Source organism: Tachypleus tridentatus, chromosome 4, assembly GCF_004210375.1.
Source record: "Tachypleus tridentatus isolate NWPU-2018 chromosome 4, ASM421037v1, whole genome shotgun sequence".
NCBI classification, from domain to species: domain Eukaryota; kingdom Metazoa; phylum Arthropoda; class Merostomata; order Xiphosura; family Limulidae; genus Tachypleus; species Tachypleus tridentatus.
This window is the reverse complement of record NC_134828.1, coordinates 49,656,194-49,669,719: the sequence shown is the minus strand read 5'-3', so window position 1 is coordinate 49,669,719 and position 13,526 is coordinate 49,656,194. Positions and strand designations below refer to the sequence as shown.

The 13,526-nt window shown below is 34.0% G+C and overlaps 1 protein-coding gene across 2 annotated transcripts in view; it reads right to left on the bottom strand.

Annotated features, from left to right (window-relative positions):
* The window catches only part of LOC143249091 (chondroitin sulfate proteoglycan 4-like), a 64,809-nt gene that overhangs the window by 42,140 nt on the left and 9,143 nt on the right, over window positions 1-13,526 (bottom strand). The window lies entirely within an intron of this gene.

The following is a 13,526-nucleotide window of genomic DNA, read 5'->3' as shown; positions in this document are numbered from 1 at the left end:
ACCACATTTACTTCAAATGTTAGTATACGAGATGACAAATACTGCTCCATCCCCACTTGGTCTCATGCACATGAAATATTAGCACACGGGGAGACGTATAGTGCTTCATCCTAACTCCATCCCATGCGCATGAAATATTAGCACACAGGGAGATAGGATGAAGCACTATACAACTCCATCCCATGCACCTGAAATATTAGCACACAGGGAGATGTATAGTGCTTCATCCTAACTCCATCCCATGCACCTGAAATATTAGCATAAAAGGTGATTATATATATAGGCGTATAACCACTCGGTTCTTTCCTAACCGTTACTTAATACGTAAAATGCAAGTTTACTGTTTCCACACTATAAAGGGAAATGAACTATAGTAAAATATTCCCGTGTGCATAGAGAGGAGAGTTTAGGATAACAAATATGATAAATTATAAATTCACTGTTGTATATTAAATTAAATACCTCTTACTTCTCATGCGACTCCGACCGACCCTATTAATCATTGCAGGGGACCCTCAGAATGATACAATTCCCCACAGAGCTAACTTGTACCCTTTTTATGACACCCTGGTAGGTTTCCTGGCATATGTGAAACTCCCAAATACTAATTCACAGCATAAAAGTTTAAATGAGTTCAGTTAAGTGAAAACTCACATTATAATACCCAACTGGTGTTGAGAATATTCCGTCTCTGCAGTTGAAAAATCACTTCAGCGGCACAGCTGTAGTCTACCAACTTATAACGCTAGAAATCGGTTTTTCAATACCCGTGGTGAGCAGAGCACAAATAGCTTACTGGGTAGCTTTGTGGTTAAATACAACAAAACAATCGAGAAAAATCAACGTAAGGTTGCAAAAAATCTTAAACTGACTTCAAAAGTATAGAACAAATAAAGATAACGTTGTAAGCCTGTCAAGTTTCAGTTTTTACTTCACATTAAGTTCACATTTTAATTTACTGATTATGCATTTGTCCCGTCACGCTGTTAACATCGTAAAACTAGTGAGTGAGTTCTAACTTTATCTGTACAATTTTGAATTCCGCAAGTACAGCAATGAAACTTTAACTTCATTATTTGTACGTTTTAAATTAATTATAATTTGAAACTTTAACGCGCACATAAAGTCAGTTCACTATACACACAAACCTTGATGAATAGAAAGTTTTAATGAAAATGTATGTAAAAACGAACTTACAACATGCTGGTCAATTCTGACTTTGAAACCATGAATAAGATAAAAAGTATACCTCACAATGTTGATATATACATGTAAAAGACAAGATACATGAAATATATTTACTCGTCTTTGCTGTCGATCCTGCTTAATTGCATGACTAAATGTCGACAGTTTTGTTTTTCTATGTGCCTGATATTGCTTAGATCAAATATCTGACAGTTTCTCAAACTCATGCTACCTCTTCCCTCTAATTCTCCTACTGCTCTGGAATTATTAAACTATTGTTCCTCCGATCTTGATTTTCATCTTACTGGAGCAAATTCTAGACCACAATACACTAATTTAACTAGACCCAAAATTTACCCTAAAATCAATTTTATCAAGAATGATGCATAATGAGAACTTTGAAATTTTGGGATTCACAACTGAACTGTTTCCCAGAGGGTTAATTATAGCGTTAGTGATGTCAATTAGAACTTGTATGGTTGTAGAAGTAGCATCAGTGACCAGTGATGTCTTAGCTATTGCCTTAGTATAGGTCTTCAATGGCTCACTTATGTTGTGGCTGCTTCTTTTGTGGTCTTATTCTAGGTAACTTGCTCATTGTAGTTTACACATGGTTTCTTGATGTTATGAGCCATTCTTAAGTGACTGCAAACTCCTGACTAATAAGTTATCTACACCCCCGCTGACAGGCAGCCATAATATGTTTCACGCAACATCTTTGTCAACAATTTATATGGTATTGTTGTAGTTGTTTCTATGGCCGTCACTCTCGATTTCTGTGGTCCTGATAGGGCCACCAGTCTTTTGTTAAGTGTTGTACACACAAAATAGAGCCCCTTTACCATATTAATGAAGACAGTATTTGACTACTACTGATTTAAGGCAAAGTGTTTTTGAGTGACCTCACTCCAGTCATCTGAACGAGCAGGACAACTCTGTTGTTCATGTTTTTATGAATCAGCCTATAACAAGTTCTATACCCAAGAAACACTTCATAAAAACCGCTTTACGTAAATTTTATACAATACTCTGAGTTGTAAGTACATATTGCAAGTCAAATAAGCATCCTCTAAGTGTATACAAAGCATTATGTGGCTAATATTTTTGTCAACCAAGCTTACGGCACAACACAGAATAATCATCAATTAACAGATAAATAAGTGTCTGTAACATTAGAACATAGTTTACTACCTACCATATTGTGTGTAGGTATTAATAAAGCGGTGTTTTATATACACACACACACACACACACACACACATATACACAGAGAACTAACTATTGCTGGTATTCATGAAAATAAGTTATGCATGCCAGTACATTTTCAATCACAAGCAAAACCAGCATAGGAAATAGTAAACAGAGCGAGAATAATAAATAGCACGTTATATTTATTCAGTGATGCATTGTTTATTTTTCAGATTACCATATATTTATTTTCATATCAGTTATGTGTTAATTGTTTTTGTTTATTTTATTTTCTCTTTGCGAATACAAAACATTCTGCGCTAACAGAATTTAGTATGCAACGGTAATGTTAGTGATGAATTTGTGTTTATTAGTTCTATACCTAAGAATATAGTATCATACTTCTGATATCCTATTCGAAATCTGAGGATAATACATATACAAAATGTTTTCTGAATATGAAAATGATGTGGAAAAGTTGATGTTACTCGTAACGAGTAATAAAAGGAATTTAAGACCAAGCATTAACCTTAGCTGAAGATAAAGGGGTTAATTCTACAATCATGATTGAAGATTAATAAGTAGTTACCACTGAAAATGAAAAGTTAATTAACAACCTTTAATCACTATTGGTTATTAAATGGAGATATTAACCTTTAGTCACTACTAACAATAAAAGAAGGGATGTTAGAAGGCCCAGCGAGATGGTGGAGATACTAGGGATAAATCCTCGGGACTCAAGAGAGAGAGGATATAACAGATAAATAAATAAAATACTTGATTAAATAACCGTGGGAAAATATAAAGCGAAAACAAATATTATCATTCGGTGCCAACAGTTAAATTATGCACTGTCTTAACAGATATCATTCAGAAGATAAAGAATAACCCTTTCACGTGTTGGTCTATTCCGGTTCCAAGTAAAGCTATGCAATCCACGTCATCGTGCTTCCTTAGTTATACAAACTTGCTTTTGATCGATATTAACGTAGAACATTATTTTAAATCATTGTATTTTTATACAAGTGTGATAGTTATCCATTTCAATGTTTATGTCATTACGAGAGTTATGAGAGACATGGAATTACATTTCCAGATTTTCGAGTGATTTTTTTTTTTTATAAAATGTTCACTTAAAATTTGACCAACTTTGTAACCACCATGAAAAATAACATAACTCTTAAATTACCCATCTGTTTGTCTTTTTTAGAGTGACTGCAGATTGCAACTCAAAACTACATTTCTTTATTCTGAATCTAAACGGCTTGTAACATTTCATACTATTTTTTACTTTATTTTATTGTTTCGTTGCCCATTTGAATCATGTACAACTAAAATACCAGGCGAGTGTTCAGCCCAGTCTACCATATATAGTTACATAATCCACAGATTCACTCACAAGCTTGCACGTGCTCGGTACAAGTCTTCGGTGAAATTTAAGACTCGAAAATTTTACAGTCATACTTCTGATACGCTAAATGTTTTTTGTTTTTTTTAATATTTAACATTGTGCCTAATAGCACAGTATGATAAGCCAACAATATCCTCTACTGGTACAATTTGACTTTCTAATTATTCCATAAATGCCATAAAAAAACCCGCAGAAACTTTCCAACTGAGTAAGATGCATCTTTTACGCCATAGCGAAAATAAAACAAATTTATACACCATTCCTATATTAAAACTTTGTCTTTCTAACAGATATAAACTGATTGAGGCAAAACATTAACTCTTTATTGACTAATTTTGAAATAGAATATGTCAGAAGTGGGCGTGACAAATATCTCATTTTTTAATTGCTACTTCCATAGACAAAGAAGGTACAATCCTGGGAAAAATTATAAAAAGGAATACTAGGCAAGTTATTAAAGACAGTTGATTTTGAGGTTATTTTCGTAGTATAGTCGAAATTAAGTCTTATTTGCGAAGTTGTCTGTCGTCACAAACACACACTTCTTGTTATCGTAAGGCGGTTCATTATTGTCTGTCGTCACAAACACGTACACAATTCACGATTATTTACGTCATCTTCAACGTGTGAATAATTCATATTCCTAAAATACATTAAACATAAAAGCTGAAAGACAAATTTGCGCATTTTCTGAGTTTCCATATTTCCGGTATATCAGTTACAACCATATAAGATATGGAAGAAATTCCATGTGGTTTCTCGTCTTCAAAGTGAATACATCAAATTATTTTTCGTCTTTCTAAGCATATGTCACCGGGTTTAATCACTCACTTCTAATGTATGTAGAATTTTGCTATATTTAAAAGTTGTAGCTATGTTCGAAAAAAAAAAAATCCTGATAAACTCTGCATGCACCTGTACGTGTTTTGCATAAGATAAAAATCTTATAAATGCCTCCAATAATTTGATTTAATATACGTAACCCCTGCAAGATAACTCTGTGCAGATAACTACAATACCCGATTAATACACACATCATACTAAGAGAATAGAAGAAAGAATTGTTGTTGTTAATTCTATTTCCTAATCTCCCATGGACTTAGGGCCCCATTAAACCTTAATCCGGGCTTGGATACCTATGTGCACTTCCGGAGTTGAATACTGATCATTTTAAGCTTATTACAAGGAAAACAATAATTTGGCATATCGGACATACTAAATGATACGTAAAATTTACAAAAAGACTAACTTCCTGATCAGATTGTAGTCGAATGCAATAAAACATGGGATAATCATAGTTTTTGAAACTAGCAACAATGAAAAGCAATGTAACACCAGGCTGTAATTATTGTTATACACCAACAAAGCTGGTTGTGGGCTGGTATTTAAATATGCCTGAACAAGGCTTCAAGTTAGTATCCTGTTACCATAAAAACGTGGTTCAGCGATTTAGGACAGTGAATGCGTTATAAGAATGAAGGTAAGCCCCCACTATTTGATTAGAATAGTCTTAAAGTTGACTGATTCCTCTCTAGTCTATCAGTTCAACAGCTTTGTGTAGCTAATCTATATCTAATACCGAGTCGACATCGAGAAACGTCTCATTTATGATTTATATCTATATAATCTTATTTATGAATACTAGTTTCAAAGAGCACCTACTGTTGGAACAGCAGGTAACATATAAAACAAGAAACAGGTAAAAAGTAGTAGTACAAGAATCTGTAAGTAATTAAAATAAAACTATTTGAACATAATTACTACATATTCCCAACCGTGATTTATTGTATTGCTTGTTTGTTTTTGAGTTTCGCGCAAAGCTACACGAGCACCGTGTGTGCTAGCCGTCCCTAATTTAGCAGTGTAAGACTAGAAGGAAGGCAGCTAGTCATCACCACCCACCGCCAACTTTTGGACTTCTCTTTTACCAACGAATAGTGGGATTGACTGTAGCATTGTAATGCCCCCACGGCTGAAAGGGCGAGCTTGTTTGGTGTAACGGGAATTCGAACCCTCGGATTACGAGTCGAGTGCTTTAACCACCTGGCCATGCCGAGCCTGATTTACTGCAATTACAACATATTCCCGTCTGTAATTTACTGCAATTGTTATGAGAGTCGTTTTAATCATGAGACTCACGAAAACTCATTTATAATTTGCTATGTCAAACTTTTGGCAACAAGTTATGTCATAATTAGACTTTTCGTTCTCCCCATACACCCTTCCTTTTGATAAGCAGATACATTAGTTACCAGAAAGTTCACATGTGTTTCGTAAATAACATCTAAAAAGAAGCTCGTCTTGAAAAAGTTGAAGTTCAAATCGACGAACAGAAGCCCAGAACTAACTTAATTACAGTACGCGGGTGAAGATTGCTAGTCACGAAAAGGTTAATAACTGTAGTTATAATGAATTATATCAGAAATACGTTACAAAATATGCACAAAACCTCATCGTTTTGTAGGATAAAGAATGTATATACAAATTAAATAGCGTAACACAAGAGGTGTTTTAAAACTTATTTGTAAGACAACTGGCTTTAACCATGCCATAAATCGTAGTACGCTTCACAGGAATAAATCACACGTATTTAGCGTTTTGCTTGCTTATTTGATTATTGTTAAGCACAAAGATGCACATTAGATTATCTGTGCTGTGTCCACTGTGGATATCAAAACTTGGTTTTCAGCGTTATATGCCACAGGGAGGGGGCAGAGTTTTTAACATAAATTTTATTTTTACATAAAGATATTGGTTGTCACTGGGTCTAGTTTTAAAATAAATATTGTATTATTATATAGCCTACTGGCTATCACGGACTTGATTTTAACAGTGGCGTGAGTTGAATAGAAACGGAGTTGTACCTCAGATGTTATTATAAAAAGCAAGGAATGAACGAATACAAAAAAATTATTTGTAATATATTTTAATAATTACGTACATCTTTCAGATAGTATATTATATATGTATAATTAAAATTGCAAGGTTGTTTATTTACATAATTTCATCCGGAGGATCCTAAAGAAGATTCAGAGGACGTAACGTCTACTATATAAAAACGAAAAGTCGTCCGTTTGTCGCGCCGATATGTCTACCAATTAACATACAACTTCCACGAAATGACAGCGCTTCCTGCCGCGACATGCAGGTTTATCTTTTTAAAATTATTCAAAACATATATAACGGACGATGCGCTACTTTAGAAATATAGTTAGATTTCAGGATAAGTTATTACGGATCGTGAAGGGTAATAAAATCGAATCTGGTATATGCGCGCTTCACGCTAGGTGTTGTTGGCACACAGAAATCGTAATCATTGGCTGAAGTTCCCTATTACGTTTGCTTAGTTATCAAGAGGACCTACTGACGCAACATCACCAGCTGTGGGCAATCGTAACTCTCAGCTGCAACCCCATTATAACCCGAATGTTTTACTCAGTTCTATTGTGACGACTTTTTGCGTTAAACATATTTATAATGTTGCCGAGAAAAAATAAGATAACTTGACACTCAAGAAATGCAAAGTAGGTCCTGCATTGGTAAAAGAACTTACGATAAAAATTACATACTAATCATTAACTACTGGTGGAGTAAGAGAGTAATAATCTGCTGCGAATCACTCATGTTCGTGCCTCAACGACTCTTGGCCGACAGATGTCTGGGTAAAATGGTATTTTATAAATAACTGCATAAAAACCATAAAAAAGCGACCTTATCTTAAGAAATAAACTTTTTTAAATCTTTAGCTATATGTTTGAAAATGGTAAGAGAAATAGTAGCTGTATTAACTCAGTACATATCAGCTTTATTGATAAAATAAATATACATGTGACAACATCCAAAGATACACTTTGTTTCATGGTACAATTATTGCAGGTGATAAAAATCTTCTCCGAAGAAAGATAAAACAGTCAGTACATTAAGTCTTCCTTAACTAGATGTACTTCCACGGATCCCCTGAAAGTTTTATGTTTCAAGAGTAAATAAAACCAAATTTAAAGGTAATAAATATTTTCATTTCTTGCTTTTCAAGTTCATATCTAATACTGGGTTGTATCCAGTTGTGAAATTATCAAAAAAAGAAAAATGGAGAAGTACTCAGCTGCGTATAGTGAATCTATTTTTTAAAAAAGAAAAAAGTCGGCGTTTAAACATAAAAAAACCTCAAAGCAACTCGAATAAATCCCGGTAATAGTAACGTCTTAAAAAGTAAGTTCCACCGAGTTCCGGCAGAATTTTATTCCAGGTTGTAGCCTACAGAGTGTATAATTCTTCTCGTGATTCATGACATGCAGACGTTTTGCAGACGTCACCTCAGTGCAAACAGCATCGTTAAGCGCTCTTTATGTGATGACAATGTAATGTCTACTGAGTGACTGACAGACAACATAGTGGTGTGAGTAGTTATTACACCAAATCTAAATCTCCGATAGGGAAAGAAACTTCTCAAATCAGGCTTTATTTTGAAACTCAAAAAGTATTTTTATTGGTTTGTTTTGACGTCTTATTGTTTGTTGAAACCCACGCAAAACTAATCGAGGGCTATCTTTGCTAACAGTTCCTAATTTTGAAGTAATTAGCTAGAGAGTGGGGAGCTAATTAACACCGTCTACCGTCAACTTGTAGGTTGCTCTTTACTAATGACCAATAAGATTCATCATCAAATTATAATGTCCCCATAGCTGAAAATCTCAGCATTTTCGGCAGAGAGATGCAGATTGCGAATCCAGTGCTCTAACCATTAGGCCACGCCAGACATCACGTTTTTTTTTCTGGTTTGGTTGTTTTTTAATGTGATGTTTGCAGACGAGATCTGCTTTAAATATTACCTATAGCTATTAAATATAAACGTAAAATAAACTTGCTCAGATAATTTCGCTTTACTCTATATAAGTGGTAAAGTGGTATGTCTGCGGGGCTATACTGCTGTAAACCGGGTTTAAATACCCACGGTGGGCAGAGCACCGTATCTTTGTGCGTAATAACAAAACAAAAACCCCGATATGAATAACTCGTTGATATCTAGTAAATTTCTTATTTAATGCAACATTCAAATAAGGCTATTTACATTCATTATCAACAGAGTAAAAAAAATGTATCCTTTTTGTTTAGCGAAATATTTTTAAACAGAGACGACTGTTGATATTGGGAAAATAAATATTGCCACCCTTGAACTGGTGATAATCACCATGGGACCAGGATATAAAGTCAGGTTTCAGTAGCTATCAGCATTCCTACGGAAATATTGAATAATTCAACTTCTAGAGTGAATTCAAGTTATTTATCATTTTATTCATTTTATAATTCTAATTTATTTTACCTCATATACCAGATTTATTTTAACTCATGCTTGACAGCATTTTAAAAAAATCTATTTTTTGTAATACGTTTTTCAAAACAAAATAATTTAAAAATATTTTCCTGATTCGAGAAAAAAGTTTTCCACGCATATCAGCTGAATCTTTAATATTTGTGCCTTCACCTCTGAGAAGATAATAAAAATTATGAAACAAATCTTTCCAGATTAACAAAAACAAGAAAAAAGAAATTCTTCCATGTATTTCACCTATAACTTGAATACGTCACAATACAAAACAGACATTATGTTCAAATATTACTTTGTCTAAGATCGCATAAAATCACGGATAAATTTAGCACTTTCCTAAATTATAAAACATTTTAATTTTAAAGTTTTTGTGTCCACTTTTATTTCAAAAAGTTGTATTAAGCTACTCGAGAGCTGTCTATGTATAACCGTTTATATCTTTTTAATGAATAGATTAAAGGGTTGGTTTGTTTTTGAATTTCGCGCAAAACTACACGAGGGCCATCTGCGCTAGCTGTCCCTAATTTAGCAGTTTAAGACTAGAGGAAAGGCAGCTAGTTATCACCACCCACCGCCAAACTCTTGGGCTACTCTTATCAACGAATAGTGGGATGACCGTCACACTATAACGCCACCACAGATTAAAGGGAAGGCAGTTACTCAACAACACTCACATTCAACTCTTGGGCTGCTTGTGTTTAATCGAATAGTAGGTTTTCTACGCCACTCTTATAACGCAATTTTGCCTCAGAGTGTAGGTCACATTTTGGCAACGACAGGTTGTAGATTATTAAACCTCAGATCTATAGTTCGGGGAAGCTTATAAGCAGGTCGCGCGTGGTCGCTTTCTCACTGCGGTAAAACATTTAATCACTATATTTCTATATCTTCAGTAAATGTATGTACGTATCTCCACATACAATAGCTTTAATACATTTTCAAGTAGAAGCTGTATGAAGTATTACTGATCCTAAAACATAGATAACTTTAATTACACTAAATTACTTTTTCAAGATGAACCCTGTCGTAAAAAAGGAGGTTAATGAAATTTTTGACAAACAATACGCACATTATCATTGTTTATCTCGCATATTGATTAGATCAGATAAACAAGAAATTTAAAATTCAAATGACAAATGGAGATAACGAGAAAAGCAACAGACACACATACACAAAGTTAGTTGAATAGCTAGATTAATCAAATTAACTACCATATACTGGATATCCTCTGGCTCCTAAGGGCTAAAGTTTGTTCGCCATCGTTCTCCATATATCAAATAACATTTGAGAGTATATGTATGGTCTGAAAGAAGGCGTATGTAATAGAGATTTCTTTTAGTTTTCATGGCTGACAGTTATCCAACTCTCAATTGTTGGAATAACTCATCCGTTCCCATAACTCATTTCGTCTCCACTGATGCAAACTTTGACAACTAAATTGCATTCCCATCATGCTAACACTGAAAATTATTTTCCTGCACTATTTGATTTGTGATTTATAGCTCTTGTTTGATGATATGTGTGTAATCAAATGATTGTTGCAAAGAATGAAAATATTCATTTACCAGAAAATAAAGACGCAATGCGACAATGCCTACATCATGAGTTCATATCTGTTTGTATTATTTTATTAAAACCAAACTAAGTCCAACAACTAACCACTGAATAATATCTTCAACTGACCACACAGAATATCATTACATTTTAACGTGATAAAAAGTTTAACGTTTCAACTTTCTATACACAGAAAACCATTACAATATTAAAAACGTCTCATTTCATTACAATCCACCAGTCTAAAATTCAACCGCTATGTGGTTTAAGCAAATATATTCACAGCAGCCAGTTGTTCATTTCACAATAGTTTATGTTTTATGAAAAGATAAGTCTCAAAGTTTACTTGGGGTTTAAAAAACTGTGGCGCCGTCTATGATAATTTTATATCTGGCGCCGAGTTGTTTTGTGTTAATAACTAATAATAAAGAAGGTGAACTTCACTGATATAATTACAATCCTGTATTAAAACCCACAAGGAAAAACTATTTATGTCACTGGTGATTTGTTGCAGAATACACATTTTACATTTGCCCATGACCAATGAAAATAACTAAAACCCAAAGACATTCATTACACGCGGATGTTTCTTTATTAATATCAAAACGATAAACTATCCGCGCTGTGCCAACTATAGGTATCGAGCCCTGATTATTGCGTTCTGACTCCTCAAACTTACCTCTGAGCCTCTGGGAACCAAATGCATATGAACAACATTTCTGCTACAGAAAAATTCTTTGATCACACACACACACCACATAAGTCTATCCTAAAAGTCATCTGATAATTTAAGTTGATTAGACCATCTCAGGATATATGAAAAAATTCTAAATAACAAACCATATCAGGAACTTAAAACACCTCCAGGAACTCAGAAAATCGGCATAATGCAGGCAACAGTAGCTCAGAAATCACATCAAAGACTAGAAAGAGAAAAGACAAACTGAAATCCGAAATTATATGAGAAACCTGGTATATGAAAAGGTTAAAGTTCAGAAACCAATTAACAGCTTCAGTATATATCGGATATGTTAAATCTACGCTATAAAACACAGAACTGATGTAATGCATGAATCCAATAAATGACAGGTTGAAAAATTATATAAAGCATAATGCACGAACCATATGACAACCATAGATCAAGAAATGCATAATTTGGGTTAGAGGAAAGGTAACTAGTGTATTTAACGTGCACTAGATGACAAAGGTAAATCAAGAACTACATAATAAATATAAAGTACTAAGTTAATTAGTTAGTTATCACCATTAGGTTCCATCTAGGAACATAGGGCCGCAATCGCTTGCGGATTCATCAACAATGAATGGCCTAGCGCGTTAAGGCGTGCACTTCGTAATCTGAGGGTCGCGGGTTCGCGCCAAACATGCTCGCCCTCCCAGCCGTGGGGGCGTTATAATGTGACGGTCAATCCCACTATTCGTTGGTAAAAGAGTAGCCCAAGAGTTGGCGGTGGGTGGTGATGACTAGCTGCCTTCCCTCTTGTCTTACACTGCTAAATTAGGGACGGCTAGCATAGATAGCCCTCGAGTAGCTTTGTGCGAAATTCCAAAACAAACAAACAAAATAAAATTCGAAGTTCAGGGTTTACAATTTACCTGACAAGACAATGCGACACTGAAGAGAACGCACGAATGTGCCGAAACTAGTTTTATTTCATTTCATGTCTTTTGGAAGTTTATTACCAAAATTTGTTTAACTTCTACAAACATTGTATTTGTTTTATTAACAAGTTTTTTTGTTTTTTTTTACTATAAACGGCTACGTCGCTCTCCAACTTCAATAGGAACCTACACAGATCCTTCTCTAATCGTTTTTGAATCCCCGAAGAGATCTATTTCTCATTATTTCATTTATATATACAAGTTGTTCTCAGTTCTCAATAAAAATCTATAAAGATAATACTGTAGTGTCTGTGCAGAGAGGCTGTTCAACAATTTCATTTGATATCTGTATATATCATTCTCTAATCTATGTAGAGGTTAATCGTTCTCCAATCTCGATAGAGGTCTATATTAATCATTCTCTAACCTATTTACAGATTAATCATTTTTTAATCTCTATAAAATCCGACATGAATCATTTTCTAATGTATTTACATTTACGTCGTCCTCGAAAAATGTCTATATGGATTATTTTACAACATCCAATAGAGGTAGTAATTAACAATATATACATACTATATATTATACAAGGTCTATATTTCACATTCGTTAATGTTTATACACAGATCGTTCACCAACCTCAATAAAGTGTAACTACACAGGCGAGTTATTTAATCTCCAAAAACGTTATATACCACCAACACATGCTTCGTTTGTTATATAGAATCACCTTCGCGATTAAACCAACATTCCAAAGTCATTCTCGCTACAAATGTATGTTCACTTCAACTGCAAAACGGACAACTTTATTTAAAACTCACTGCAATGAGCTGATTACCCAAAAAAACTAAGTGTAATTCATACTGCCTAAACATTTTACTGGACTAGTTAAATATGTATGATAATGTACATAAAAGGGACTTTTAGAAGTATTATCTGAAAAAATTGTATGCAAATCACTTACACCAAGTAGGTGTAAAGGATGATGGTCGAATCCACAGTATATTGGAGAAACAAGTAGAAAAATGGAAACCAGATTCAAAGAACATAAAAAGTCACCTTCACACGTTTTCGAACACTGCAAGTCAAATAAACACAACATAACCATAGAAAACACTCAAATACTAAATAAAGAAACAAACATAAACAAACGTAAAATTAAAGAAGCCTTACTTATACAACAACTTAAACCCAAAATAAACCAATATAAAGGAACGCCTTTATACCTATATTAATATAATA